The sequence below is a fragment of the Nomascus leucogenys genome, chromosome 6 (assembly GCF_006542625.1).
Source record: "Nomascus leucogenys isolate Asia chromosome 6, Asia_NLE_v1, whole genome shotgun sequence".
Classification (NCBI taxonomy): Eukaryota; Metazoa; Chordata; class Mammalia; order Primates; family Hylobatidae; genus Nomascus; species Nomascus leucogenys.
The window spans coordinates 44,419,715-44,447,380 of record NC_044386.1 but is presented as its reverse complement, the minus strand read 5'-3'; the positions used below and the strand labels follow the sequence as shown (position 1 = coordinate 44,447,380).

At 36.8% G+C, this 27,666-nt stretch overlaps 1 pseudogene; it reads left to right on the top strand.

The window, feature by feature from the left end:
- The first annotated feature begins 3,640 nt into the window (after positions 1-3,640).
- Positions 3,641-3,972, top strand: LOC100603659 (annotated as a pseudogene).
- Positions 3,973-27,666: the final 23,694 nt, after the last annotated feature.

The window sequence follows — 27,666 nt, the reverse complement described above, 5'->3', positions numbered from 1 at the left end:
ACAGCAGGACATTTTAAAAGCTGCAAAGAAGATTATATCAATCATAGTCCCAAAAGAAACACATGACACACTTGAAGTGTTTACATGAAAAGAGTTTATGAAGGAAACATTTAATGAGGTGAGGGCAGGTTTAAGGGAACCAGTAAGGGAGAGTGAAAAATACTGAGATGAGCAAGAGTGGGAAACCAATACTAACTCAAAGCCTGGTAGAGAAAGAGATGAGGACTCTGTTACTGGAGCTCAATAAGAGTTGGAACCAAGAAAGAGGCACCTCCCAACAGAAGCTAAAGTCATAACAGACTGCAGCCACTGACAGATGGTAGCCAGGTAGGGAGGAAAACCGTCCCAAACCTATGGGTTTGTCCTATTTATGAACTTAACCCAAAACCAGATTGCAAGGGAACCCAGATGATGCTGTAGAGGTCATCCTCATAGGCCACAGAGCAGTGCAGAGGAGGGCATTAGTGAATTACAGGGAGTAGTGGGGGACACAAGGGGTTCAAATAGGACATAATCAGCACAAGGAAAACAGAGATAAATTCAAATATGTCAATAATAACAAGTGTCCAAATGGACTAAACTCTAAGTTACAATCAAAGATTGTCAAATTGAGATTTTATTTTATTTTATTTTATTTTTATTTTATTTTATTGAGATGGGGTCTTGCTCTGTCACCCAGGCTGGAATGCAGTGGCACCATCTCGGCTCACTGCAAGCTCCACCTCCCGGGTTCAAGCAATTCTCCTGCCTCAGCCTCCCGAATAGCTGGGATTACAGGCGTCCACCACCATGCCTGGCTAATTGTTTTGTTTTGTTTTTTTTTTTAAGTAGAGATGGGGTTTCGCCATGTTGGCCAGGCTGGTCTTGAACTGCTGACCTCAGGTAATCCACCCACCTTGGCCTCCCAAAGTGCTGGGATTACAGGCGTGAGCCACCGCCCCAGCCCAAACTGAGTTTTTTTTTTTTTTTTTAAAAACCAAACATATGCTGCCTTAAAGAGATTTATTTCAACTATAAAGACAAAGAAAGATTAAAAGTGGGGGAAAAAAAGAAAAACAATGTATCAGGGAAATAAAATCCAAGAGAAAGTGGGTATACCATACACGATAGTATTAAGACAAATATTTAAGAAAAAAATTATTAGAAATAAAATGAATTCCTAGACATTGATAAAAAGCTATAATATACTGGTAAATATTTAACAGGCTCTCAGGGGAAGGGGAAGACTTATTTCTAGTGTTTTTCAGTTTCTGTGGTGAAAATATCCTTACCTTGGCCAATTTCAAGCCACCAGTGTGAAGTTAACTGACTCACAAAATTCTAAAAATTTAACATCAGCTCTTATGGATTGCAGCTCTTATGAGTAAAAGTTAGTTTCAGCATCTTCACTAAACAAAAGGTTCAATTCACTGGGAAAATAAAGCAATTAAAAACACATTTGCCACCATGCTTTATGTGATACTTGATTGGAATAAGAATGGAGGGAAAAGCTATATTGGGACAACTGAGGAAAATTAATAATAGAATGTATATTAGATAGTAATATTGTATCAATGTTAAATGTATTTGATGAGAGTATACCTATACACTTGTATTTTCCTAAGATATACTGTTTATGTTTGGGGGAAGGAAGTGCTATGATATTTGAAATTTACTTTCAAATGGCTCATTAAAAAGGATACATGGTGACACTGGTTAAAACCGTGCAAGAGAGAGTGTCTTCCTCTCTCTCTCTCTCTCCCTGGCCCTTTCCCCCTCTCCCCCACTCTCTTCTTCCACAGAAACACTGATAAATTGAGCAAAATTATAGGAATCAACTTTATCAAAACTCTGGAAAACCGTCACAGGTTTACAGCAAAAAAACTGAACAGTAAATCAAGAAACAGACATGAAAAATGCCAGAAAGTCTTGCTGAATTTTCACTTGCCTTTCCTCCACCCTTCTCCCAGACTCCGTTGAATTTTCACTTGCCTTTCCCCCACCCTTCTCCCAGACTCAGTGGCAGTCTTGAAGACAGCAGCTAGTGTTGGACCCTGCACTCTGGCTGCAGAGATAAAAGAGCAGATCGTATTCACAAAGAATCGTGTTTGTCTTTTTTAACCTGTCTGAAGGCTACCTGAGGGACTGACACAAGGAGCTTGCCTTTGTTTCACCTAACTCAGACTTCCTCATGGGAGAAAAGTGGCTATGCAGAGAGTATTCCTTGCAAACATTATAAGACCAATAAACAACATGCTACACCTGGGACAAAAAAATTACAATTGAGGCAAACTATAGATATGCTGAAAGCCTGGAAGGAAAAGACAGGGAGACAGTTTCTTTGGAAAATTAGGCATTCAAAAGTGTCCACATACATTGGGGAATTAGAAAGCCATGTGCATACCCAAGGTAGAACACATGCTGGAAAAGACCTGAGAAGATCTATGTGGAAGATCAGCTTCCACTTCTGGCTGATCTCTAGGTTCAATGCAAGCAGGAAATTAAGGCTACAGCAGAGCTATAAACAGCCTGTCTAAACATTGAAGGAGCGCTCCAATACAGAGCCGACTAAGCGATATCTTTTCTTCCTTTTTTCCCTTTCCTTTCTCTCTCTCTCTCTCTCCCTGGCCCTTTTCCTCCTCTCCCCCCTTCTCTTTTTCTTTTATGTCAACCAAGAATCCAGAAACACAAAACTGTCCTTCAAAAAGGAGAGAGAAATTAAGATATTTCCAGATAAACAAAAGCTAAGATAGTTTGTTCCTAGTGAACCTGCTCTACAAAAATATACTAAATGAGATTCCTTTAGGCTGAAACGAAGACAAAAATTGGAAACCATATGAAAAAGCCACATAAAGAACTCCAGTAAAGGTAACTATATAAATAAATATAAAACTCAGTGTTATTGTATTTTTAGTTTATAACTCCTTTTTTATTTCCCACATGATTTAGGAGATAAATACATAAAAATTCTTGTATCCTTGCTTCTCCTGTGCTTAGTGCTTAAATAACAAAAAAGTAAGAAAAAATCTTACATATTTTTGTTAATGGACACACAACATATAAAGATATAATTTGTGACAATCACAACATAAAGTATGGGCAGCGCTGTATAGAGCAGAGATTTTTGTATGCTATCAAAGCTAAATTTGGATCAATTTAAACTAGGTTGTTATAAATTTATGATGTTGATTGTAACCTCTGTGGTAACCACTTAAAATTTTTTTAACTTTTATTTTTATTTTTATTTATTTTTTGAGATGGAGTCTCACTCTGTCGCCCAGGCTGGAGTGCAGTGGCGTGATCTTGGCTCACTGCAAGCTCCGCCTCCTGGGTTCACACCATTCTCCCGCCTCAGCCTCCCGAGTAGCTGGGACTACAGGCACCTGCCACCACGCCCGGCTAATTTTTTTTTTTAATTTTTAGTAGAGATGGGGTTTCACTGTGTTAGCCAGGATACAAAATTTTTTTAACATACTGATAAGAAAATTAGAGGAGTTTGAGGCTGCAGTAAGCCATGATCATGCCACTGCACTGCAGGCTGGGCAACAGAGCAAGAACCTGTCTCTAAAAAAATGTCCAGAAAATTAGAAGGGTATTAAATGGTACACTACAAAAAAAATCAATGGAATACAAAAGAAGGCAGTGATGGAGGAAATGAGGAACAAAAATGGTATAAGACATACAGAAGGAGTGCCTGGAGAGCAGCAACAGCCCAGCTGCCGCCACCATGTCCCTGCAGGCTGATTTTGACATGGTCACAGAAGATGTGAGGAAGCTGAAAACAAGACCAGATGATGAAGAACTGAAAGAACTGTATGGGCTTTACAAACAAGCTGTAATTGGAAACGTTAATATTGAGTGTTCAGAAATGCTAGAATTAAAAGGCAAGGCCAAATGGGAAGCACAGAACCTCCAAAAAGGATGTCAGAGGAAGATGTGATGAGTGCCTTTATTTATAAAGCCAAAGAGCTGATAGAAAAATATGGAATTTAGAATAAAACATATGATAAATTTTCCTTTTTGAAGCCTTCATAATGGTATCATGACCAAACATTTAGAGTTAACACTGTTAACTCTAGGTATCATGTATATTTTTGCTATTATTATGAACTAAAATACTTTATTAGTAGTATGCTAAAACTGCATAGTTAACTAAATTGTACTTGCTTAAACCAGGTGTCTTTAAAATTTCTTTTAGAAAACTATTTTTTTTATTTTTATAGATTTAGGGGGTACAAGTGCAGTTTTGTTGCATGAACGTATCATGCAGTGGTGAACTCTGGGCTTTCAGTGTCCCCATCACCCAGATAGTCTACAATTGTGCCCAAAAGGTAGTTTCTCACTCCTCACCCCCCTCGAACCCTCCCACCTTTCCAAGTCTCCAGTGTCTATTGTTCCACATTCCATGTCCATGTGTACACATTGTTTGGCTCCCACTTATGGGTGAGAACATGTGGTATTTGACTTTCCATTTCAGAGTTATTTCACTGAAGATAACGGCCTCCAGTTCCAACCATGTTGCTGCAAAAAACATGACTTCATTCTTTTTCTTAATGGCTGAGTAGTATTCCATGGTATACATATACCATATTTTCTTCGTCCAATTACACCAAATTTCAGGTGTAATACAATACTCAAAAATCAGTTGTGTTGCTATACACAAGCAGTAAACAATCTGAAAAAGAAATTAAGAATACAATTCCACTATAATAACATCCAAAAGACAAAAATAACTCATAATAAATTTAATCAAGGAAGTGAAAGACATCTACACTGAAACATTGCTGAAAGAAATTAAAGAGGAGCTAAATAAATAGAAACACACCTTGTGTTGATGGATTGGAAAACTAAAGATGGCAATACTATCCAAATCTACAGAGATAACATAATTCCTGTCAAAATTCCAATGGCCTTTTCACAAAAATGTAAAAGCCAATCCTCGAATTCATATAGCTACAAGGGGCCAAAACAAACTTGAAAAAGAATAACAGGCCAGGCGTGGTGGCTCAGGCCTGTAATCCAAGCACTTTGGGAGGCCAAGGCAAGTGGATCGCTTGAGGTCAGGGGTTTGAGACTAGTCTGGCCAACATGGTGAAAACCCGTCCCTACTAAAATACAAAAATTAGCCAGCCTGGTGGCAGGCACCTATAATCCCAGCTACTGGGGAGGCTGAAGCAGGAGAATCACTTGAACCCAGGAGGTGGAGGTTGCAGTGAGCCGAGATCGTGCCACTGCACTTGAGCCTGGGCAATGAAGCGAGACTCCGTCTCAAAAAGAAAAAGAATAACAAAGCTGGAAGTCACACACTTCCTAGTTTAAAACTTACACAAATCTAAAGTAATCAAAATAATGTGATACTGGCATAAGGATAAACCTGTGGATCCATGGAGTAAAACTTGAGAGTCCATAAGTAAACCCATACATCTATGGCCAACTGATTTTCAACAAGGATGCCAAGACCATTCAATGGGGAATGAATAGTGTCTTTAACAAATGGTACTGAGACAACTGAATATCACAGGCAAAAGAATAAAGAGGGACCCCTTACATCACAGCACATAGAAAAATTAACTCAAAATGGATCAAAGACCTAAATGTAAGAGTGAAAACTATAAAACTCTTAGAGGAAAACATAGGGGTAAATTTTCATGTCCTTGGACAGTGGATTCTTAGATATGCTATCAAAAGCATAAGCAACAGATGACGAAATAGATAAATTTGATTTTATCAAATGAAAAATGTTTGTACATCAAAGGCCATTATTACAATACAAGGGAGAAAATACTTGCAAATCATATATGTGATAAGAGTCTAGTGTCCAGAGGCCAGGCGCGGTGGCTCACGCCTGTAATCCCAGCACTTTGGGAGGCCAAGGCCAGTAGATCACAAGGTCAGGAGTTTGAGACCAGCCTGGCCAATATGTAGTAGAGATGGTGAAACACTGTCTCTACTAAAAATTAGCTGGGCGTGGTGGTGCATGTCTCTAATCCCAGCTACTCGAGAGGTGAGGCAGGAGAATTGCTTGAACCCGGGAGGTGGAGGTTGCAGTGAGCCAAGATCGTGCCCCTGCACTCCAGCCTGGGTGGCAGAGCGAGACTCTGTCAAAAATAAAAAAAAAGAGTTCACTGTCCAGAATACATCTAAAGAACTTTAACAACTCAATAACAAAAAGACAACCCAATTTTAAAATGAGCAAAGTTCTTGATAGCTATTTCTCTGAAAAAGACTATACAAATTGTCAACAAGCACATGAAAAACTGTTCTGCATCATTAGTCACTAGAGAAACGCAAATCAAACCCACAATGAGATACCACTTCATACCCACTAGGTCAGCCATAATAGTAATAATCATCATTGTCATCACTGGAAAATAACAAGTATTGGTAAGATGTGGAGAAATTAGAACTCTCACAAATTGCTAGTGGGAATGTAAAATTATGCACCCGCTGTAAAAACAGATAGGGTTTTTTTCAGAAAGTTAAACATATAATTACCATATGACCAACAATTCCACTCCTAACTATATACCTAAAAGATTTGAAAACAGAAGGTCAAACAGATGCTTTTACACAAATGTTTATAGCAACATTATTCACAATAGCCAAAAGGTATTAACAGAAATGGTCCAAATGTCCATTAACAGATGAACAGATAAACAAAATATACATACATATAATGGAATATTACTCAGCCATAAAAAGAGATGAAGTACTGATACATGCTACAACGTTCTTGAACTTCAAAAGATTATGCTAAATGAAGAAGCCAAATAAAAAGATCCCATATTACATGAACAGTCTAGAATAGGTAAATCCATAGTGACATATTGATTGGTGGTTCTCAAGAGCTGGTTGGGGGAGTGGGAAGTGACTGCTCAATAGATACAAGGCTTTTCCTGAGGTGATGAAAATGTTTTAGAAATAGAGGTGGTGGTTGCACAACATTGTGAATGTTCTAAATGCCACTGAATTTTGCACTCTAAATTGTTAATTTTATGTCAATTTCACCTCTATGTTAAAAAATATATACATATATATTCATCCATACACATATAGAAATAGAGAAAGCAATGTGGCAAACATTAGTGGTTCATAAATCTAGGCAAAACATGTATAAATGTTCACTGAACTATTCAAGTTTAATGTAGAAGTCAGTTTCACATGGAAGTCAATAAAATGTTGAGAAAAACTTATTCAAATAGTAACTTACCTTTAGTATAAATCAAAAATTGACAAAATCACAAGGAGAAATTGACAAATCTACCATCAAGATGAGAGATTTTAAGAAACTCTCTTAATAATTAACAGGTAAAGCAGATTTTTAAAACTTAGTAAGGATAAGGAATATATGAACAGTTTCATTTAATAGAAATATATAGAACATTGTACCCAGCAACTGCAAAAACTGAAACCTTTTAAATACACACGTAGTGCATATGAAAATGGACCATGTGTTAGGAGATAAAGCAAGTCTTGATAAATTTTGATGCATCAGTGTTATATAGAGCATATTATAACTATAATACTAGTCACAATAAATAAATTTTGAAAATATTCAAAAAGTTACATATTTAGCAATTATTCATGGAATAAAGAAAAATATGATGGAAGTTTTAAAAATTGACCTAAATTATAACAAAAATAGTAGAGATCAAAACTTGTAGTACTAGGAGAAAATATATAGCCAAACTTTAGAAAAAAGAAAAGGTAAAAATTAATAAGACTTAATTTTATTTATTTTGTACAGACAGGGGTCTCACTATGTTGGCCAGGGTGATCTCAAACTCCTGGCCTCAAACTATCCTCTCAACTTGGCCTCCAAAAATGCTCTTTTTCTAATGTTAAAAGTTAGGTCTGGCAGCGAGCCACTGTGCAGTGAGCCACTGTATCCGGCCAGACTTTTAACATTAGAAAATGGGCAACAGAACAAGATATTAAAAGTAAGAAAATAATCAAAATATAAATTAAAGAAATGGAAAACAAATACACACCAAAGAGCATCAACAAAGAAAAAGGTTGTTTTTGAAACGCCAACCAAAATTAGCAAACCTCTGGCAAAGTTGATCAATAAAAAGGGAGGCACATATTAAAATATTGAAAAAATTTTAAAAAGTACAGATCAAGCATAATTAAAAAGCTAACACATGAATGTTAAGAAAATCTTTATGCCAATAAATTTGATAACTTGAGTAAGAAGGACAACTTCTTAGAAAATGGACTCCAAAAAAAAAAAAAAACCAGAAAAAAAAATGAAGTGAAAATAGGAAAACATGAATGGTCTTAAAACCAATATTGAAATTGTTGGCCAGGCACTGTGGCTCACTGTAATCCCGGCACCGCTGAGGCAGGTGGATCACTTGAGGTCAGTAGTTCGAGACCAGCCTGGCCAACAAGGCAAAACCTCGTATCTACTAAAAATACAAAAATTAGCCAGGCGTGGTGGCAGGGGTCTATAGTCCCAGCTACTTGGGAGGCTGAGGCACGAGAATCACTTGAACCCAGAAGGCGGAGGTTGCAGTGAGCCGAGATGGCACCTCTGCACTCCAGCCTGGGCGACAGAATGAGACTCTGTATCAAAAAAAAAAGAAAAAGAAATTATATCAGTACCCTAAATCTTTTCACAGGCATACGCATGCATGCACACACACACACACACACACACACAGACACACACACGCACACAGACACACACACGCACACACACCATAGTAGGCCCAAAATGATTTTACCAGTAAGTTCTACTGGAAAGAGTTAATTTCAATTTTAATCAAATTTTTCCAGAGAATAGAAAGAAAGAAAGCAATTCCCAGTTAATTTACAATGATAGCGCAATTTCCATTCAAAAGCCAAGCAAAAGTATTACAAGAAAAAAAAATTTCGGATTAATCTCACTCACGAACATAGATGCAACAATCTATGCTAAATCTACCAAAATATTAGCAATTGAAATCTAGCGTCTAGATTCTAGAATCTAGATTCTTTTTGCAAAAGCCATTCATCATGAACAAGCCAGCTCCCCAGCCAAAACAGCCTTGTTTGTAGTTGCCTGCTGATTTCCATGTGTAAATACTAAAACTTGCTTGCTTTCAAGGTACCAATATGACTTTACTGAATGCAGAGTTGGGGAGAGATGCTAACACTTAGCTCTCAGAAATCACTATTGTGCATGACAGAGGTACCACAAAATACCAATGGATAAAGGTAACGAGCCTGGGATAATTGGCTTTCTATTGTTTTTTAATGAAATAAGATGTCTACCTCATGCCATACACAAAAATCAATTGAAGATGAACTATGGACTTAAATGCAAATTTTAAACATTTTTAGAAGAGAATATAGACGAACATCTTTATGACCTTGGGATAAGAAATTATTTTTACAATAAGACATAAAATCACTGACAATAATGAAAAATATTTTTATTACATTAAAATTATGAAATTCTGTCCATCAAAATATACCATTAAGGGAATGAAAAACACCACTAAATGAAGTGATGAAAATTCTCGCGGAAAGAATTTTTTCCCACACAAGTACAACTGGATATCATTTTCTTCTGCCTCTTTGGGACCCCTGCCCTAACTACTCTCTCTCCCATTCTGTAGCTTACATCTCTTCTTTGCTGAATTCTTCCTGAAACACTCCCTCTCTTTCTTCTTCACAGTCCAGCTTATTGAAAGATTAATATACATTTACTTTTGCCATTTAGTCGCTTTTCAACTCATTTCTTAGTTGAGCATTTACTTCTCATTTTCACTGCACTCTAGTTTCTTAGTTGACATAGTTCTTTCTAAGGTGGCCACTGGTCTCCATAAGATGAAATTCAGTGAATGCTTTTCAGTCTTTATCTGATGTGTCACTCTCCAGAAGCACTCCATAACGCTGACTACCCTTTTCTTAAAATCGGTTCCTCCCTTTGCTTCTGCAGCTGTACTCACTCCCTTTTCCTCACTCCTTCTGAATATTCTCTGCAGGTTTTTCCATTCTTTCTGCCTCTTCATACCACCCACCAAATTTAACTACTTTAAAAAATATATATGTATATTTGTGTGTATGTACATGTATATGTAGAATATATGCTTACTTATTAAAATTCCGGAACATTTAGAAAAATAAAAAGAACAGAATTAAAAGTATCAGTAATCCTAATACCCAAAGATAAGCATTGTTATTAATAATACCATAATTGGTATTCATTTCTAGAACTTTTCTAGGGATATATATTTATTTTTATAAAATGGTAACTACTATACATAATGGTGCTTTCATCACTTAATATTACATGCATACTCTCTCATATAAGTATAGATTAATATTGTTACTTTATTAACAATAGCTAATACTGAGCTTTACTAAAGTCACTCTGCTAAACTCTGTATATATATATTTGTCACTGACATTAAAAACTTATAAGACAGAAACTATATTATTCCCATTTTACAGATGGGAAAACTAAGGCTTTGATAATTTAAGTAAATAGTGCATGGTGTAATGGTGAGTAGCACTAGTAAGAGCTACCCAAGATTTCAACCTAAGCTAATTCCAGAGTTGTACCTCTTTTCACTGCCTATAGAGCTTTATCAATAAGGTCAATTTTACTTGTAAGCAATGTTGATGCTCAACTAAAAGAAACATTAATAATTAAAAAGTCTGGCATTCGTTTCAAAATTGGTCATGACCATTCAACAGTAAAGGCTTTGGGTGGTTTCTCTGTGACTCTCATGGCTTTCTCTCAGAGCCTCAGACAGCTACATAGCTCCAAGCACCACATTCTTACATCTTCACACAAAATATCCAAAGAAGGTGAAAATAAACAGTTTTCTCTTCATACATCTCTTAATATAATGTATACTTCCAAAAAACACAGATAACTACTTTGATGTTTCACTGACCGGAAATAGACCATCTGTCAACTCCTAAACCAAATACATAGGTGTAAGGTTACCATCATTAATCACAATTCACTACCTGAACTGCACCCATCTTCCTTGATCATCTTGCCACTCAATATCTTCAAAAAATGGCAATTCTGTTAGCAAGGGAGAAAAGGAAAATGACTGTTAGGGTGGCAACCAACGTGCTGCCAACAGTCATTTTAAATTTTACATTTGTACCATGATTTAATTAAGCAATCCCATGTTGAAGGATATTTAAGTTGTTGCTAATTTTACACTGTTATACAGAAAGCTGCAATGAACATATTTGTAGATTTTTTCATACTTTTAAATCTTTCCCCAAGATAAATTCCTAGAAAATTTTTGTATCAAAGCAAATTTTTAAGGTTTTAAAAAATACATATTACCAAGTTGCAATCCAAAATGTATATGCAAATGAAAGCTCTCTAAAACAGAGTATAAGAGCATCCATTTCTTCACACTTTCAAGAATGTTAATTGGTTTACCATTGCTTTAAATATTTGATAAAAAATAGTATAACTGACTTTTTAAGGCTTAGTTTTTAAATTACAAAAGCAAAAGTTGCTTATTGACAAAAATGTAATAGTCCAAATATGTGAATAAAGAAAAAAGTAAACATCCTTTCCCCCTCCCACTGCTGTCATTCTCATTCCCCAGGGGTTAACAATTTTTAACCTGTTGACATTTTTTTAACTCCACAATTGCCAGAACTTTTTCTATCTTGTTCTTTTCTGGATCACTAGTTAATGGCCCAGTTTCTGACATATACTAGATTTAACAAATGTTTGTAAAAATAACATCATACCTTCCATTATTTTCTAGAACTTGACCTTTTTCACCAATAGCATACTGTCAATACCTTTCTATTCTTGAAATATATATATATATTTATATATATGCTTAATTTTAAAAAATATATAGGAAGAGTGTTCCACCATGTAGATGTAACACAGCTTATCAAACTCCTACTTAGAGTATCCCATGTTTTTACTATTATAAGCACCATTGAAATGAATAACATTGGAAGTATACCTTTGTTTTATAGTGAAAATATTTCTGGGAAAATTTCTGTGCAAATATTTCAAATATTTCCCATAATATATTCAAGGTCAAAAGATATGTGCCAATTGCTTTCCAAATGATTGCACCAATTTACTTTTTTTTTTTTTTTAATATGAGACAGAGTTTCACTCCTGTTGCCCAGGCTGGAGTGCAATGGTGTGATCTTGGTTCACTGCAACCTCCACCTCCCGGGTTCAAGCAATTCTTCTGCCTCAGCCTCCCAAGTAGCTGGGATTACAAGCACCCGCCACCATGTCTGGCTAATTTTTGTATTTTTAGTAGAGACAGGGTTTCACCACATTGGCCAGGCTGGTCTTGAACTCCGGATCTCAGGTGAACCCCCCGCCTCGGCCTCCCAAAGTGCTGGGATTACAGGCGTGAGCCACCACAGTCGTGTTACATTTTTAACACGTGTTTACCTATTCTCAAGCCAGCATTTGATATCATAAATATTTTTACCTTTTGCTACTGTGAAATATAAATTTTTCTCATTATTTTAATTTTAGACTTAATCACTTAGGCAGTAGTTTAACATTTTCTCATAATTGGCCATTTGTATTTCATCTGTAAATTGCCCCTTTACATTCCTTACCTATTTTCCTATTAGATTTTTTTGCCCTTTTCTTATTTATCTTAGGGAATTGTTAATATAGTTACCATTTGTCTACTATATATTTTGAAATATTTTCTCCCCACTTTATTATTTGTTCAGTAGCATTGTGTTATTTTCATTATACACAAATTTTACATTCAAATCTATCTTTTTTTTTTTTTTGGTAGAGTACCATGGTGACTTAACTGTTGTAACTTTATAACATAATGTTTTGTTATCTGTTTTGGCAAGCCCCTCACCAAAACTTCCTAACAGGTCTCCCAGTCTCCAGTTCCACCCTTCTCCAATCCATTTTCCACGCTGCGATCAGAGATACTTTTATTGAAAGAAAATCTTACCATGCTTGAAATTCCTTGGGGTGAAGTTTGAACCCTTTAATTCATCATAACGATGTCCACCTACCACTTTGGTCTCTTCTCTGCCTCCTTTCCTAGAATTTATTCCTGATTCTCTTCCTTTTTGCTTATGACTCTTCCTCCTGTCTAGAAACCTCTCCTTTGCTTTCCCATCAGTCATCTCTTACACCCCTAAAAACTCAGATCAAGCTTCACTATCCTCAGAAACAGTCATCTGTGCTCTCACAGCATCTAGAGCACAGTGCTGTCATATACCTCTCAAACCACTCTTACATAAATGTCCATGGCAATTTTATTCATAGTAACCCCAAACAATCTAAATGTCCATCAATAATAAAATTGGTAAATAAATGTAGTTTGTTTGCATATTGGAATGTTAAACATCAATCAATAAGTAACAAACTACTGATACATGAAACAACACAAATAAATCTTACAGATACAATGTTGAGTGGAGAGAAGAGCAGACCAGACACAAAAGAATACATAATACACTATTCCCCCAGTCATACTGGAAAACTTAACAGAATTGCATCAAACTAAAAAGCTTCTGCACAGCAAAAGAAACAATCAACAGAGTAAAAAGATGACCTACAGAGTGGGAGAAAATATGTGCAAACAACACTTCTGATAAGGGGTCATTATCAAAAATATATAAGGAACTCAAGTCAATAGCAAGAAGACAACCTGATTTTAAAATGAGCAAAGAACCTAAATAGACATTTCTCAAAAGAAGACATACAAATGGCCAACAGGTACATGGAAAAATAGTCAACCCACTCATCATCAGGGAATGTGAATTAAAACTATAATGAAGTTGGGCGTGGTGGTTCACACCTGTAATCCCAACACTTTGGGAGGCCAAGGTGGGCTGATCGCCTGAGGTCAGGAATTCAAGACCAGCCTGGCCAACATGATGAAATCCCATCTCTAAAACACTAAAAACACAAAAATTAGCTGGGCGTGGTGATGCATGCCTGTAATCCCAGCTACTTGGGAGGCTGAGGCAGGAGAATCACTTGAACACAGGAGGCGGAGGTTGCAGTGAGCCCAGATTGCACCATTGCACTCCAGCCTAGGTGACAAGAGTGAAACTTCATTCCCCCCTGCCATAAAAAAGAAAAAAAGAAAAAGAAAAATGGAGATAATAATAGTTCCTATCTTGTCAGGTTATTGTGGTGATTAAATGAGATGAAACAGAAAGATAAAAGAATGAACAACAGGGCCGGGTGTAGTGGCTCACACCTGTAATCTCAGCACTTTGGGAGGCCGAGGTGGGAGGATCACAAGATCAGGAGATTGAGACCATCCTGGCTAACACGGTGAAACCCCGTCTCTACTAAAAATACAAAAAATTAGCCGGGCATGGTGGCACGCACCTGTAACGCCATCTACTCAGAAGGCTGAGGCAGGAGAATCACTTGAACCCAGGAGGCAGAGGTTGCAGTGAGCTGAGATCGCACCACTGCACTCCAGCCTGAGCAACAAAGCCCAACTCAGTCTCAAAAACAAACAAAAAACTACAATGAGATATTTATATTACCTCACACTTGTTAGAATAACTATTATCAAAAAAGAGAAAACATAGCAAGTCTTGGTAAGGATATAGAGAAAAGGAAAAGGAAACACTTGTGCCCTGTTTGTGGGAACATAAATTAGTATAGTTGTTATGGAAAACAGTATAACGGTTCCTCAAAAAATTAAAAATATAACTACAGTATGATCCAATCCCACTGCTGTGTATATATCCAAAGGAAATGCAATCAGTATGTCAAAGAGATATTGGCACTCCCATATTCATTGCAGCATTATTCACAATATAGCCAAGACATGAAATCAATCTAGGGAGCCAGGCGTGGTGGCTCACGTCTGTAATCTCAGCATTTTGAGAGGCAGAAGCGGGCAGATCACTTGAGGTCAAGAGTTCAAGACAAGCCTGGCCAACATGGCGAAACCTTGTCTCCATTAAAGATACAAAAATTAGCCGGGCATGGTGGCATGCACCTGTAATCCCAGCTAGTCGGGAGGCTGAGATGGGAGAATTGTTTGAACCTGGGAGTCGGAGGTTGCATTGAGCCGAGATCATGCCTCTGCACTCCAGCCTGGGCAACAGAGCGAGACTCCGTCTCAACTGAAAAAAAAAAAGAAATCAGTCTAAGTGTCCCTCAATGGATAAATGGTTAAAGAAATTCAGCCTAAAAAAAAGAAGCAAATCTTGTCATTTGCAACAACATGGACAAAACTAGAGGACGTTATCATTATGTTAAGTGAAATAAACAAAGCACAGAAAGACAATTATTGTATGATCTCACTTATATGTAGAATCTAAAAAAGTCTGAACTCATAGAAGCAGAGATTAAAATGGTAGTTACTAGGGAATGAGGGTTGAAGGTTGATATTGGGAAAATGTTGATGAAAGGATACAAAATTTCAGTTAGGAGGAACAGGTTAAAGAGATCTATTGTAGAATGTGGTGACTGTATTTAATAACAACATATTGCATACTTGAAGATTGCTAAGAGAGTAGGTTTTAAGTTCCTACCACCCAAAAAAGACATACAAATGGTAAACAAGCATATGTAAAGGTGCTCAACATCATTGATCATCAGAGAAATGCAAATAAAAACTACAGTGATCAGCACCATAGGAAAGGTTTAAAAAAACACAATAAGATGTCATCTCACCCTAGTTGAAATAGCTTTTATTTAAAAGTCAGGCAATAACAAATGCTGGAAAGGATGTGAAGAAAAGGGAACCTTCATACACTGGTGGTAGGAACGTAAGTTAATACAACCACTATGGAGAACAGTTTAAAAGTTCCTCAAAAAACTAAAAAGAGAGCTACCATATAATCCAGCAATCCCACTGCTGGGTATACACCCCAAAGAAAGGAAGTCAGTATATTTCTTCACTCTCAGGTTTGCTGCAGCTCTGTTCACAGTAGCCGAGATTTGGAAGTAACCTAAGTGTCCATCAATAGATGAATGGATAAAGAAAATGTGGTACCTATACACAATGGAGTACTATTCGGCTATAAAAAAGAATGAGATCCTGTCATTTGCAACTGCATGGATGGGACTGGAGGGCATTATGTTAAGTGAAATACGCCAGCACAGAAAGACAAACATCACATATTCTCACTTACGTGTGGGACCTAAAAATAAAAATAATTGAACTCATGAAGTTAGAGAATACAAGAATGGTTACCAGAGGGTGGGAAGGGCAGTGAGGTGTGGTGGGGAGGTGGGTATGGTTAATGGGTACAAAAAAAATAGAAAGAATGAATAAGACCTAATATTTGATAGAACAACATAGTGACTATAATCAAAACAATTTAATTGTACGTTTAAAAATAACTAAAAGAGTATTATTGGATTGTTTGAAACACAAAGGATAAATACTTGAGGGATGGATACCCCATTTTCCATGATGTGTAATACATTGCATGCCTGTATCAAAACATCTCATGTGGCACATAAATATATACACCTGTCATGTATCCACAAAAGTTTTTTAAAAAATAAAAATTTTAAAAAGATAACTGTGAAATAATGCATATGTTAATAAGCTTGATTTAGTCACTCCACAATGTATACATGTTTCAAAACATCAAGTTTTTCACCATAAATATGTACAATTTTTATTTGTCAATTAAAGATAAGTAAATAGAAGAAAAAAATGTAAATGGTCCAAACACACCTAATTAAAAGACAGAAGTTATCAGATTGGATAAAAAAGCAAGGCAATAATATGCTATCTATAAAAAATATACTTTAAATATGAAAAACACCAATAGGTTAAGTTTAAAAATGAAAAAAAAATGTTAACTTTAACAAAAGAAAGAATAAATGGGTATATTAATGACCAACAAACTAGATTTCAGAGCAAACATTGTTACTAGAGAGTTTAAAATGTCATTTCATAATGATAAAGGGGTGAATTAACCAAAAGGATAGGACATTCTAAAAACATTATTCACCTAATTAATACAAGAGCTTCAACTTACATGAGACAAACATTAATAGAACTAGAAGGAGAAATAGAAAATCCACAATTCTAATAAAATATTTCAATACCCCCTCTCAATAATTCATAGATCAAGTCAGCAGAAAATCAGTAATGATACAGATTTTCCAAACATTATCAACCAAGATGACCTAATTGACTTGTATAGACAGGTCCACTAAACAACAGCAAAATACACATTCTTTTCAAGTGCACATGGGATATTTTATCAAGATAAACAATATTTTGTGCCACAAAACAAGTCACAATAAACATAATAGGATTTAAGTCATACAGAAAGCAAATTAAACCCAAAATAAGCAAAAAAATGAATTAATAAATATCAGAGAAGAAATCAAAGAAATAAAATCAAAAACAGAAAAACCAGAGACACAATCAATGAAGCTAAAGGAAAGGTGGCTGATGCCTGTAATCCCAGCATTTTGGGTGGCCAAGGCAGGAGGATCCCTTGAGCCCAGGAGTTCAAGACCAGTATGGGCAACATAGCGAGACCCTGTCCCTACTAAAAATTTTTAAATTAGCTGGATGGAATGGTGCACACCTGTGTTCCCAGCTACTTGGGAAGCTGAGGTGGGAGGATCACTTGAGCCCCAGAGACCGAGGCTGCAGTGAGCTGTGATCACGCCACTGCACTTCAGCCTGGGTGACAGAGCAAGACTCTGTCTCATCATTTTTTATGGCTGCATAGTATTCCATGGTGTATATGTGCCACATTTTCTTAATCCAGTCTATCGTTGTTGGACATTTGGGTTGGTTCCAACTCTTTGCTATTGTGAATAGTGCCGCAATAAACATACGTGTGCATGTGTCTTTATAGCAGCATGATTTATAGTCCTTTGGGTATATACCCAGTAATGGGATGGCTGGGTCAAATGGTATTTCTAGTTCGAGATCCCTGAGGAATCGCCACACTGAAAAAATGATGAGTTCGTGTCCTTTGTAGGGACATGGATGAAACTGGAAAACATCATTCTCAGTAAACTATCGCAAGGACAAAAAACCAAACACCGCATGTTCTCACTCATAGGTGGGAATTGAACAATGAGAACTCATGGACACAGGAAGGTGAACATCACACTCCGGGGACTGTTGTGGGGTGGGGGGAGGGGGGAGGGACAGCATTAGGAGATACACCTAATGCTAAATGACGAGTTAATGGGTGCAGGAAATCAACATGGCACATGGATACATATGTAACAAACCTGCACATTGTGCACATGTACCCTAAAACCCTAAAGTATAATAAAAAAAAAAAAAAAAAAGGAGGTGGGGAAAGAAAAAGGAAACTGAAAGCTACCCTGCAAAGATTAATAAAATTGATAAATTTCTAAATTGACCAGGAAAAAAGAGTGTGGACACAAATTACCAATATCAGGAGTCAGAGAGATGACATCAATATAGATATCTACAGATACTAAAAGGATAATAAGGGAATATTATGAACAACCACAAACTAATATATTTAACAATTTAGATGAAGGACAGACACACGAAAGACACAAACTACCAAAGCCCATTCAAGAAGAAAAAGAGAATATAAAGAGATAGGCCGGGCATCAGGTGGCTCACACCTGTAATCCCAGTACTTTGGGAGGCCAAGGTGGGTGGACCACTTGAGGCCAGGAGTTAGAGACCAGCCTGGCCAACATGGTGAAACCCCGACTCTACTAAAAATAAACAAAAATTAGCAGGGCATGATGGTGAGTGCCTGTAGTCCCAGCTACTCGGGAGGTTGAGGCAGTAGCATCGCTTGAACCCAGGAGGCAGAGGTTGCAGTGAGCTGAGATTGCGTCTCAAAACTAAAACAACAAAACAAAAATATGTATATCTATTAAAGAAATAAAATTTTCAGTTAAAAACCTTCCCACAAAGAAAACTCTGATCCAGATGGCTTTATTGGTGAATTCCACCAAACATTTAATGAATGTTACATTCATGAATGAACGGTTAATGAATAATTCTAATTCTCCACAAATTTCCAAAAAATTGAAGAGCAAATACTTTCCAACTAATTCTGTGAGTTCTCCATTACCCTGATATTAGAACCAGACAGACAAATAATGAAAAAAGAAATTTACAAACCAATATCCCTCATGAACATAGATACAAAATGCTAAACAAAATTTAGCAAATCAATCAATATTTAAAAAGGATAAAACATCATGACTGAGTTAGGTCTATCCCAGGAATTCAAAGTTGTTTTACTTTCAAAAAAATTATATAAGACACCATATAAACACAAACTTAAAAAGAAAAGCATATGATAGTCTCAACAGACATGAATAAAGCCTTCGAAAAAATCCAACATCAGTTTCTGATAAAAAAAACTCTCAGCGAACTAGGTATAAAAGGGAGTACTCAATCTAATAAACAGCATCTATAAAAACAAAAACAAAAACCTAGAGCTAGCATCATACTTGTAAAAACGAAAGCTTTCCTCTAAGATTGGGAAAAAGACAAGTATGTCTGCTCTCACTACCTCTAGTAAACATTTAACTGGAGGTTGTAAGCAAGAAAAATAAATTAAAGGCATCCAGATGAAAAGAAAGAAGTAGAACTGTCATTATTTGAAGACGACATGACCACCTATGCAGGAAATCCTAAAGAATCTACAAAACAGTTGCTAGAACTAATAATGAGTTTAGCAATCATGTAGGATACAAAATTAATATATTAAAAAATCAATTGTATTTCTATTTACCACTAATGAACAAGTGAAAATAAAAAAATTAAAACAATATCATTTATAATAACATCAAAAACTAGAAAACATTTAGGGATAAATCTGACCAAAGATGTAAGAATCCTGCATACTGGAAACTACAAAACATTACTGACACTGATTAAAGAAAATCTGAATAAATGAAGAGATACACCTTTTTCATGCTTCAGGAGGCTCAATATGGTTAAGATGTCAATTCTTCCCAATCTGAGCTGTACATTCACTTCCATCTCAAGCAGAATTTGACAGGCTGATTACAAAATTCATATGGAAATGCAAAGGATCTACAATCGCCAAAACAATTTCGAAAAAGAACAAAAAACTTGGAGAGCTAATGCTACCTGATTTCAATACATAAAGCTACAGTAACCAATACAATGTGCTATTGATAATAAAGATTGACAAAGAAATCGTTGGCACAGGATGGAGTCCAGAAATAAAACCATGCATACATATATAGACAACAGATTTTTGACAAAGGTGAAAAGGCAATTCAGAGGAGAAAGTATACTGTTCTGAACAAATGGTGCTAGGACATGGAAGAAATATATATAGCCTTGAATAGTAGAGAGTTTCACAAGGCATGTCAGATTTGGCAGATTGGGCTACATAAAAATTTAGAATTCATGTATGGAAAAGATAACCTAAACTAAAAGATATGCAATATATCTTTCGAAGACAAGCTATATTTAAAAGATATACCAACAGGCCAGATGCCATGGCTCACCCCTGTAATCCTAGCACTTTGGGAAGCAGAGGTGAGTGGATCGCATGAGGTCAGGAGTTCCAGATCAGCCTGGCCAACATGGTGAAATCCCATCTCTACTAAGAAATACAAAAAATTAGCCAGGCATAGTGGTGCATGCCTGTAGTCCCAGCTACCTGGGAGGCTGAGCCAGGAGAAAGGAGAATCACTTGAACCTGGGAGGCCTGAGGTCGCAGTGAGCAGAGATCGCGCCACTGCACTCCAGCCCGGGCGACAGAGAGAGACTCTGTTGCAAAAAAAAAAAATTAAATTCCATAATCTATCAAGAGTTCCTGCAAATTACTAAGTAAAAGACAAAGAACATTAACAGACAAATCACTGGAAAAAATATAAATTTCCAATAAACCAATAAAAAGTTGTTCAACATCATTAATAATTACAGAAGGCCAAATTATTTTCCCACAATCTTATTATTGAAACTATTAAATGTGGGTAACAGTCCCCCAAATCCAGACCAGTTATTTAATATGTTTTAGGAGTAGGTTGCCACTTCTCTAGAAACAGAAACAGAAACATAATCAAACTTCTTCTGCTTACATTTGTCAATATGACCTTGAGAAAAGAGTATCAGTGCACTGGATTTCCATGCTCCACTCTGGGCAACAACCGAGGTAAAGAAGACAGGCCTCCAGTCCTTGTCAGCTGTAATGTATTGTCTCAGATTGACTTAAAGGCATATTTTCTCTTAATTCAAGGGAAGATGACTCACCTTTCCAGAGTGGTCTGTCAGTGACATGCTATGCTAGAGACTTTGCATTAATTATTTCTTTTAATCTCTACCACAACCCTGCGAGGTTTTTATGGATGAGAAAACTGAAGATGCTATGTTAGCATTCCCCAGCCTTTTTGGCACCAAGGGCCGGTTTCATGGAAGACAATTTTTCCACAGATGGGGGAAAAGTTTGTCCATGGCCCAGGGATTCAGGACCCCTGCTCTACATAACCAGCGATACACTTCAGTGTCTATATTTCTTTCCACTGCATCCTAAAGAAAGGAGTTTTCCTCTAGGTGGGAGGACAGACCAGCGTGTGAAAAAGGCCCTAAAAGACACTCAATAGATCAAAAGTATAATAATAAGTAAAAGTTCCACATAAAATGCTGAAAACAATTTTAATGTTGCATATGTCTGTGATAAGCACTGATGTTTATGATGTTATTTTGTGTTGCAATTTTAAAGTGAAAAGAATGCTGATGTTGGCGATAGGCAGACCTGGTCTCAAACCCCAGCTCTGCTGCTTACCAGTGGTGTAATCTTGGTCAAGAACCTGATTCTCCACACTAAACTCTGACTTCACATTGTCCCTATTGAGTGCAATTTATAATCCTATGATAAAGTTAATCATCATTTGACTTATTTGGGGGTTAGTTCCTGTGACTATTTTTTCAACCAATATTGAAAATTGTGAGCAGCTGTAAGACAATCACTTTGTGTCACTGACAACACCCAAAAAGTTACTTGTACATTAAGAGTTTAACACACATATTTATTAGATGAATATTTTATTAAACCCAAGACAAGATAGGTTGACAATACTAAGAGCTGAGAAAGATAGGGGAAGGCAATCTGGGTAGGAGAACAATTTGCCAGTGATTACTAAAACAAGTGCGATAAAGAATAAGACCCAAATGTCTGCCCTACGTCCTTTCATACCTTATTTCATGCCTCCCCAACCCAGTACCTTGATCACTTGACTTTATTTCAATCCTTTGGATGGAGAGAAAACAACTTAAGAACAGGGATTATGTTTTATTCGTCCTTGAATCCTCAGATATAGCATAATAAGGTGCTCAGTAGATGACTGTTGAAGTGAACTGAATGGTAAACTTAAGAAGCAAGAGATTATTACATGCAGAATATTCATCTCAAGAGGGAAAGCTACAGTTTTATGTATTTTCCATTGTGATTCTTTTGTAAGTAGGAAAATTCTATGCCAAAGACTGAAAAAAAGCACATCATAAATCATGGTTCAGTCCATCTGAGTACTGTTTTAATTTTAGCACAGCATGCGTTGAACTTCAGTGCTCTTGATTTACACATTCCTAATGCAAATATATCAAACTTTCAATTATTCAAGGGTGAATTATCAAATTTGTAGATTAGCTAGGCTTTTTGCTTATTCTACTCCCTTTAGCTACATAGGCCTTTGGGTGCCTTCTCCTTCTTCCTTGTGCTTGAATGGCAGTGGGATTAACTCATTAAGAATAAAGGAAACATCTGTGTTGCTTAAATGGCAGTGAGGATCTTGTAGAAATTCAGTACCACCTGTATGTAGTTCTATTACTGGTCATAAATTGAAATAAAACTGTCACAGTATTCAAAATTCAATGGATATTTCTTGAAGTAGTTCATCAGAGAACAATTTTTCCTCACGTCAAAGAAAGAACTAAATGAAGCATTTTATTTACAATAATAAAAAAATGTTATATTGATTCAAATCACCGGCAGTGTCTACAGACACATGACAGAAAGTGGACATACACATCGTGGAGATATTTGGCCAATCACATTTATCCCAGCTTGACTGTGTCTTTCATTTAGTGACAGGAAATCTACTATCAGCCCCTATCACTTCAATGGTCAATTAACTAAATATTTTGCTTCTATTCACATCCTTTGAGCCACTTGTAATCATCTCATAGAGGGAAGAAAAAGCAATCATGTTTATAAATTATGAGCATTTTCAACTCAGTTAAATGTAATTTATTCTTTATTTCTTACATTTTTCTATCACTATTAATACTTCATGTAGGTGTGAATATAAACCTTGATGCACACAAACACATAACTGCCAGTTGAATGTCAACACCTTTAGAAAGAAAAAAAAGACTTGTATAAGGAAAACAATGGATAAGCTTTATGTGTGTGTGTCATATAGTGAGTGTATAGAACTACACATAAATTCATACATTAACAACGGGGATGCATTCTGAAAAATCCCTGACTAGGTGATTTCGTCATTGTGTGAACATCATGGAATGTATTTACACAAACCTAGATGATATAACCCACTACACACCTAGGCTATATGTTATAGCCTATTGCTCCGAGGCTTCAAACCTGGACAGCATGTTACTGTACTGAATACTGTAGGCAATTATAACACAGTGTATTTGTGTTTCTAAACATAGCTAACCATAGAAAAGGCATAGTTAAAATGCTGTATTATAATCTTATGGGACCACCACCCTAAACAGAGTCCACAGTCCATCATTGACCAAAATGTCATTATGCACGCATAACTTTACGTGAAATGGAAAACAATGAATTGTGAGGAAAATAAAGTAATTGAATGGTGGGATGCAGAGCTACCATGTATAGCTGCATGGATTGTCCACTGCACAATTTCAGGAACAGCAGTCACTCTGACTACCAGGTGGATGGCGCCCCCTGGAGTTGTGCAATATGGCAGTCTTGGTGAACTTTTTTTTCTTTGGGATTTAAACATTTGGGTTTATCAAAACGATTAGACTGTGACCACAGCTTCAAGTCACACTTCCTAATCTCCTAGCATCCTTAGAAGTGACTTGTTCTCTCACAAGCTGATGTGGGAAGGAGAAAGAAAAGTAGAAAGGATAGGAAAATATATCTATATAGAGGTAATTTGACAATAACAACAGCTAATATTTTTTGGAACTTTTATTAGGAGCCAGGTGTGGTTCATTGCACTTTGTACACATTAACTCTTTAATTTTTTTTTTTTTTTTGAGACAGAGTCTCACTCTGTCACCCAGGCTGGAGTGCAGGGGAGCTATCTCAACTCACTGCAAGCTCCGCCTCCCGGGTTCACGCCATTCTCCTGCCTCAGCCTCCTGAGTAGCTGGGACTACAGGTGCCTGCCACCACGCTCGGCTAATTTTTTTTTGTTTTTTTTTGTATTTTTAGTAGAGACGGGGTTTCACCGTGTTATCCAGGATGGGATTACAGGCGTGAGCCACTGCGCCCACCCTGTACACACTAATTCTTAATCCTTATAACCACCCTAGTGGTAGGTACTATTCTTATCCACATTTCACAGATAAGGGAATTGAGGCCCAGAAATGTTAAATAACTGGCCCAAGACCATGCTGCAGTAAGTGGGGAAGATGTGAGGTAGGAATGAGACAGCTGAGAGACTCCTCTCCTTTGCAAAATTGTGACTATCAGTCGAAGGTCAATTAGAGGCTCCTTTCATTTAAAATTTTATTTGCTGTTCCTAAAATAATTATTTTTATGGGAAAAAGCAGTCTCTTAGGAAGATCTATCTTCAATCATAAAGTCAGATTTGGGCCAGGTGCAGTGGTTCACACCTGTAATCCCACCACTTTGCAAGGCCCAAGCCCAAGAGTTCAAGACCAGCCTGGGCAATATGGAAAAACCCTGTCTCTACCCCCACCAAAAATACAAAAATTAGCGGGGCGTAGTGGCACACACCTGTAGTTCTAGTAACTTGGGAGGCTAAGGCAGGAGGATCGCTTGAGCCAGAAGGCAGAGGTGGAGGTTGCAGTGAGCCAAGATCACACCACTGCACTCCAGTCTGGGCACCAAGTGAGACCTTGTCTCAAAAGAATATATAAATAATAAAAATAAAATCAGATTTAAGAATGAAAGAAAAGTTCCAAATATAATTACTGACAAAATAATAATAAATCTCCAAAATAAGCCCCCAAATTAAAGTATAAAATGCCTAGGATTACATTTACATTTAACACAAATGCTAAAGGGATAAAGAATAATTCTTAAATGATTAGCTAGCACTTTCTGCAGATGTCTAGCTTCTAGAATGAGTAAATAGAAATGTTAGGAGATGAGGAAACATCACAGAGGCACTGATTAAAAAAAAGAAAAAAAGAGCAGTAAATAAACATACAGAGAAGCAGACACAAGAACTTCCACAACTAAAGGAAATGGAAATTGGGGTAGGCCATGGTTACTAATACACAGCACAGGAGGCCAAGAATATTTCTACAGTGAGTCATCAGCTTTTGTATACCTAATTGATTCGTTGTTTCATAACTTCTAGATATCCGAATTTCTACACATTCAACTTATTATATAGAATCATATTCATGTTGAAATGGCATCAACTTTGCATGAAATTTTAGTTTGAAAAAGCAAATGAATAAAATTATGATGTCAAATGCAGTAAGAAATTGCAACAATGGTCTTTGTGTTTTTGCTCCCACTGCCCACTCCAATGCTGCTGTGTTCAAATAAATTATTTGACCAAATAAAATATTTAGAGCTATAAAGGAATATGGTAAAGGCAAAGATAAAATAGCATTTGTAATATGACTACTATTAAAGCTCTGGCTTGCAGACTGCTGGCAAATAGTCTATTTTCCAGCTTGTCAAAACAACCCATTCTCTGAGCATGTTCAGAGCTTGCAGAGGTCTTCATTTATACCAGAATGTCAGGAATTGGAGAAACAAAAACATTTTGAAAACGATCTGCGGTGTACATTGTTTTGTAAAATATCTAATCAAATGGGGGCAGCCTGTCAAAGTCAAGATGTTTCTTACTCGACTACAGTAGGTAGGATGCAGACCTGGCCACCCACTCACCAGCTGCAGAAAATGAATTTAAAGTAAGCTGGTCATTTGTCCTCAGACAAAGCACAACTGCCAAATATTTTATCCCAATTTGTCAGCTGTGTTCTATTCCAGTGAATTCCATCAATCCAAGGCCAGTCACAGTGTTTAGTCTCTCCAGAACAATAAGCTTAACCCAATAGGTTTATTTGTTTAAGTCATCTGGTGAATTCTTTTAAATTATGCCTTGTTTCTAATACCGCTTGTATTTTGCATTCACGTAAGCTTCTGCTGCAGCTGCTTGAGAAGAAAAGGAAAGGAGGCTCTTGCTGAGCAGTGAGAAGAGAATACATTTTTAAACTTTCCTTTCTTTCTCCTAAAATTAGCACCTGGCATATGGAATATTCAGCAGGTGCCTCAGCAGGGATAGAGTTACTGTTTTTCATACCTGCCACTGAGATGTTTGACATTTTGACTTCGTAAGGAACAAGATTCTTGAGGCCACCACTGTGTGTGTGTGTGTGTTTGTGCACGCGTGCACACACTCATGCACTAATGGGCATGTTGAAGGAAGTCCCATAGGGGACTTCTGGAAGAGAGAGTGTAAGAGACAGAAGCTACTAACAGACAAAGTTATACAATTAAGAAACATTAAATATCAGAGAGGGGAGTACGTTTCATATTGTTGAAATTGAATAACTAACTCAATTCCCACTAGTGTCGGAGAATAGGAAATTGCTTTGTAACTTAAAGAACTTCAGAAATTACACTTTATAATATAATAGGAATGTTCTTTGAATATTGTTTGAAGGATCTGATGTAAAGTTCACTGAGATAACTTCCCCCAGTTGTAGGAAAAGTAGCTATTGAATCAGAATTTTACAAACATTTATAAACATCAACAATCTGTGTCATGTACTATTCTATGCAATAGAGCATCAAAGAAAAAAGTGGAGTTCCAAATGCGAAAGATATTTAGAAAGTATAATAAACTAAGCTTGGATATGGGCAGTGAGGGAGATAGAAGAGTCTCAGATAATCCCCAAGTCTCTGGCTTGATGACTAGGTGAATAGTAGCATCATTAAAGATGTCTGAGAAGAGACCACTAATTGCTTGCCTAATATTCATTCTACCCATTTTCTATGTAACTGACCTATATAGTATTAATATAAAAGATAGCAACATGACCAGCTAAAAACCACGTTTCTCTGTCTCCATTACAGATAGGATTATCTAATAAGACATAAGCAGACATTTTGGAATGGGGCATCCGTGAGAGCTCTCTAAAGTATATTGAATAGCAGGGTGGCAGCACTTTTTCTTTACCTTTCTTCTTTCTGCCTGGAATGTCAAGGTTAGAGCGCCCACAGCTGGTTTGTGACCGTGAGGTAACTTGAAGATAAAAAAGCTTCATGGTAAGGATTATAGAACAAAAAATAGGAAAGGCCTAGATTCCTGATAATTGGTGATTCTTCATACTGGAATTAGCCCTGGGTTAATTAGCAACTGGGTTGCCTAACCCTAGAGTTTTATTTTGATAGAAAAATTAATCTTTACTTTGCTTAAGCTACTGTTATTTCAGGTCTCTGTTTAGCCATCAAAACTAATCCTGACTGATACTCTATGATAGAGAATCAAGCTGCTTGGTGCTTTTTGGTAGGTGGGAGGGTTAGGACGAAGTTCAGTTTTGGATATTAAGTGCTGGTAGAATGCCC